Genomic DNA, 6,000 nt, shown 5'->3' on the forward strand with positions numbered 1-6,000 from the left:
TCATGTATAATACAATCAGGACACCACTTTCTATAACTTGATAATACTAACAAGGTGATGGGCATCATTCAATTACTAATTCCTATTTTCATTCAGTCATTCAGTTTATTGTGTCCGTAATATTCTCTCAAAATCTCTTACAGGTGTTAACATAAAGATTAATTAAATATTAATTAATATATATAATATGTTAATTAAATATATTCTCTGCTTCAGTGGGTTCACATAGTGAAATAGAAGTAGGTGTATCAACAGATTTTGGTATGAACAAAGGTAGAAATATGCCTAGGCTACTATGGGAGCCTTGAAGAGGTTGTGTGGAATAGAGAGCACTGAGAGAAGCGGCTTTCCTGGGTCGATCGTGAATCTTAGCAAAGAGAAGTTTGTCTCAGTGCAATTACATTCTAGCCTTCCAGATCCTTCAAAATTATAGATGATATCATTTTATTAATATTTAGCTCTTACTAATATAAATATTAGTAACGATACCAAAAAACCCCCACATATAACATTGTATTACATTTTACTATGGCAGGTTGGCTGAGTATATGTGAAACTTAGAAAAATTTAAATAATATTTGTCTTGGTGACTAGAGTGTATGACAGGAAAAGAGAGATACATTTAAAAGATGATATTTTACACAGACTCCTTGAAAAATGTTACCTTCAAAGAAGATTGCTTTAATGTACTTTACCAATTAGGCCTTATTTATATAGTGAGTTAGCTCAGGTTTATCTGAGATATAAACACATACTTTGAAAAATGAGTTGGAACCTATGCATGGAGAAGAAACATAGGGCCATTTCTTCCAGAACCTAGGATATATTCATATACACTTGGACACACTAATAAATATAACACAACCTAAAACAGGTTGTTTCTACATATTCATCACAAAACTGGTCATTACATCTCAATTTTAAAGGATAAACATGATGCCTAAGTATAATTTACCATGGTAAAGCTGCTGAATATTTGTGTCTTTCTTTGGAAGTCCAAACTAAAAACTTATATACCTCTGGCTCGTTCTCATTCAGGTTGCTTTTGTCTACTGACCCTGATCATTCTCACTTGGTTCACTGATTTTTTGTCCACCCTACATCACAATCCATTCCTGTGCACATTAATTATGTGTGTGTACGTGTACCTATATATGTACGTATGTATATATATCTCCATTTTAGCCATCCACAATTACAGCTACGCTTGGAACTTAAAACTTACTTTCAAGATCTCAAATGTAGAGATTTGGTTTTTCTTTCCTACCATATCTTTATTCTCTATTGAAACAAACTATTCTGTCTTCATTATGACTCTTATTATGACTTCTGGCTTCTTGATCATTTTCTGCCAATGTATTAGTCACATCTTGATTTACTTGATCGTCTACCCAGTTTAAAGCATTAAGAAATCATTAAACATTTATCTTAATTTATTTTTCATTTTTAGAAGTAATATATACTCATTAAAGACAATTTGACAATGTGGAAAAGTGGGTAAAAGAAAAAATCACCCATAGATAAAGTATCCAAACACAGTTGCTTTCACAATTTTATTGTATTTCTTTGCATTTTTCCTATATATAGTTCCTTTTATGTAGTTGTAATTGTACTTTGCATAAAATTGCATCCTATTTAAGCTTTCAAGTTCTTTACGACCATCAATCTATATGTCATCAATTAAATTAAGTATCATAATTCACTTTTCCATTACACTATTATTGGGCACTAATTTATTTTTTCATCTTTTATGTACAATTCTGTAATGAGCATTTTTGTGCATAAAGGTTTTTCAAAACTCAGAATTATTTTCATAGAATGGATTCCTGGACATAGATTGAAGGGTGTGAGTGTATTTAAGTCAAAATCCAAAGCCTCTATTGTTTTTTTTAAAAAAATAATTAATTATTTATTTATTTTTCGCTGCGTTGGGTCTAGGCCTCTATTGCTTTTTGAACTTTTTGTCATGACCTCCCTGACGACCTCCAACTTAATTGTAATCATTTTCTGTTTCTCTGGCTGAAAAATCAACTTTTGAGGGAAGAAGTCCTGAATACATACACGTTATATTTACAGCCTGAACTTCAACTGGCCTCCTGAAGCTAAGATTACTCTTCTACCCATTTTCTGTGGTGAATCCTTCTTTTGACAATATGTCATTCTCTCCTCTAATCCCCTGTCCCTTTCTCTTTCCTTCCTTTCCTCCTTTTCTCTTTTCTCTACAAACCACTCAGAAGCCCCTAAGTACTCTCACCCCTCTCATTCTCAGATGACTTCACTTCCTGCTTCACTGAAACCGAGAATTTCTGGCATAAGCTTTGTAATGCTCTCTTTTCTGTTATTTCCTGTTCTCTCAGTCATAACATCACTGTTTTTAAGAATGACCACTCATTATCTTTTTACTTTTATATTTAGTAAAATATTTGTTACATACAAAAGCATATATGTAACATATTTGGCTGTTACAAAGTATAATCATGAAAGGAATATTTGCGAACTAGCCACATGGCTTAAGAAGGGGAACACTGCATATAATCATGTGTTCCTTCCTTTTCATCCTGCTTCTTCTTCCTGGGGTAACTACTAGCCTGAATTTTTAAAAATACTTTTTTGTGTTTATGTATTCCTGAACTATATATATATATATATATATATATATATATATACACACACACACATATATATAGTACACGAACTATATAAATCATATATAACATTATTAGTATATTAATAAATATCAACCTCTCTATATATACTATATATTGGTACTATATGTATATACATATGTATGTATATACATTTACAAACAATATTCATTGAGCTTTTTTTAAAAAATAAAAATGGTATCACACTCAATGGAGTCTTTCTGGATTCTTTTTTCATCCAATATTGCACTTTCAAGATTAATTTTTTTGTGTGTACTTTTTCTTTCTGTTTGATATTTCATTGTATAAACACAACACAATTTATTTATCTTTCCTTCTTTGGGTTGTTACCATTTTTGTTGTTGTTGTCACTATTGTAAAGCGTTCTGCTATGAGTATTCTGGTGTGTGTCTCTTGATGTTTACAAGCAAAGAATTTTCTATATTTAGAGTATAAATCTAGGAGTGAATTGCCACATTGTTTAGTATATAAATGTTCAACTTTGCACGATAATGTGAATTATTTTCCAGGGATTGTACTAATTTACATTCCCACTAGTTGTAAATAAGATATCTTATTGATCCATATCCTAACACTTGGTTATATTGTCTTTTTCTTCTTCTCCCATCACCACCTCCTCCTCCTCCTCTTCCTCCGTCTTTTCCAATCTGGTGAGTGTAAAAAGGTTTACACTCACTTTAGTTTTTAACATGCATTTTCTGAATCACTAATGAGGCTGAGCATCTTATATGCTTAATCTTTACTCGTATTTTCTTTCCTGTGATGTATCTGTTTACGTATTTCCCACATTTTCCTGTTGAGTTTTTGGTCCTTTTATTAATTTTATGAGTTCTATATTGCAAATATCTCCTTCCAATTTGTGGGGTTTTTTTTTTCATTTTATTTGAAATGTGTTTTGATGAACAGAAGTTTTAAATTTTATGGTAGTTTAATTTATCAACATTTTCTTTTATGGGTTGTGCTTTTTGTGTCTTATGTAAAAGATTCTTTCATATCCTGAAGTTATAAAGATCTCTTTCTGTAAAATTCTTCAAAACACTTGATTGGGTTTTCTCTTTGTACTTAATTCTTTAACCAACAGGGAATTTATTTTTTGTGTGTAGGAGTGAGGTAAGAATCCATTTTCTTTTGTGAAATTTTTTTTTTTTTAATTTTTTATTTATTATTTATTTATTATTTATATTTTTGGCTGTGTTGGGTATTCGTTTCTGCGCGAGGGCTTTCTCCAGTTGCGGCGAGTGGGGGCCACTCTTCATCGCGGTGCGCGGGCTCCTCACTGTTGCGGCCTCTCTTGTTGCGGAGCAGAGGCTCCAGACGCGCAGGCTCAGCAGTTGTGGCTCACGGGCCCAGTTGCTCCGCGGCATGTGGGATCCTCCCAGACCAGGGCTCGAACCCGTGTCCCCTGCACCGGCAGGCAGACTCTCAACCACTGCGCCACCAGGGAAGCCCCAAGAATCCATTTTCTTTTTTTTTTTTTCATGAAGATGAAAAAAACTTTTATTGAGATATTACCTAGGATAAATTGTGCAAATCTCAAGTGTAAACAGCTCCATGAGTTTTTATTAGACATTTTTTTAACCCACAGAATGGAATTATATCAACCGCATTTTTATTTTTTATTTTTATACAGCAGGTTTTTATCAGTCATCAATTTTATACACATCAGTGTATACATGTCAATCCAATCGCCTAGTTCAGCACAACACCATCCCCACCCCCCCGCGGTTTTCCCCCCTTGGTGTCCATATGTTTGTTCTCTACATCTGTGTCTCATCTTCTCCCCTGCAAACTGGTTCATCTGTACCATTTTTCTAGGTTCCACATACATGCGTTAATATACGGTATTTGTTTTTCTCTTTCTGACTTACTTCACTCTGTATGACAGTCTCTAGATCCATCCACGTGTCAACAAATGACTCAATTTCATTCCTTTTTATGGCTGGGTAATATTCCATTGTATATATGTACAACATCTTCTTTATCCATTCATCTGTCGACGGGCATTTAGGTTGCTTCCATGACCTGGCTACTGTAAATAGTGCTGCAATGAACACTGGGGTGCATGTGTCTTTTTGAATTATGGTTTTCTCTGGGTATATGCCCAGTAGTGGGATTGCTGGGTCATATGGTAATTCTATTTTTAGTTTTTTAAGGAACCTCCATACTGTTCTCCATAGTGGCTGTATCAATTTACATTCCCACCAACAGTGCAAGAGGGTTCCCTTTTCTCCACACCCTCTCCAGCATTTGTTGTTTGTAGATTTTCTGATGATGCCCATTCTAACTGGTGTGAGGTGATACCTCATTGTAGCTTTGATTTGCATTTCTCTAATAATTAGTGATGTTGAGCAGCTTTTCATGTGCTTCTTGGCCATCTTACGTCTTCTTTGGAGAAATGTCTATTTAGATCTTCTGCCCATTTTTTCATTGGGTTGTTTGTTTCTTTAATATTGAGCTGCATGAGCTGTTCATATATTTTGGAGATTAATCCTTTGTCTGTTGATTCATTTGCAAATATTTTCTCCCATTCTGAGGGTTGTCTTTTCGTCTTGTTTATGGTTTCCTTTGCTGTGCAAAAGCTCTTAAGTTTCATTAGGTCCCACTTGTTTATTTTTGTTTTTATTTCCATTACTCTAGGAGGTGGATCAAAAAAGATCTTGCTGCGATTTATGTCAAAGAGTGTTCTTCCTATGTTTTCCTCTAAGAGTTTTTATAGTGTCCAGTCTTATATTTAGGTCTCTAATCCATTTTGAGTTTATTTTTGTGTATGGTGTTAGGGAGTATTCTAATTTCATTCTTTTACATGTAGCTGTCCAGTTTTCCCAGCACCACTTATTGAAGAGACTGTCTTTTCTCCATTGTATATCTTTGCCTCCTTTGTCATAGATAAGTTGACCATAGGTGCGTGGGTTTATCTCTGGGCTTTCTATCCTGTTGCATTGATCTATATTTCTGTTTTTGTGCCAGTGCCATATTGTCTTGATTACTGTAGCTTTGTGGTATAGTCTGAAGTCAGGGAGTCTGATTCCTCCAGCTCCATTTATTTCCCTCAAGAATTCTTTGGCTAGTCAGGGTCTTTTGTGTCTCCATACAAATTTTAAGATGATTTGTTCTAGTTCCATAAAAAATGCCATGGGTAATTTGATAGGGATTGCACTGAATCTGTAGATGGCATTGGGTAGTATAGTCATTTTCACAATATTGATTCTTCCAATCCAAGAACATGGTATATCTCTCCATCTGTTGGTATCATCTTTAATTTCTTTCATCAGTGTCTTATAGTTTTCTCCATACAGGTCTTTTGTCTCCCTAGGTAGGTTTATTCCTAGGTATT

Source organism: Eschrichtius robustus, chromosome 1 (assembly GCF_028021215.1).
Source record: "Eschrichtius robustus isolate mEscRob2 chromosome 1, mEscRob2.pri, whole genome shotgun sequence".
NCBI classification, from domain to species: domain Eukaryota; kingdom Metazoa; phylum Chordata; class Mammalia; order Artiodactyla; family Eschrichtiidae; genus Eschrichtius; species Eschrichtius robustus.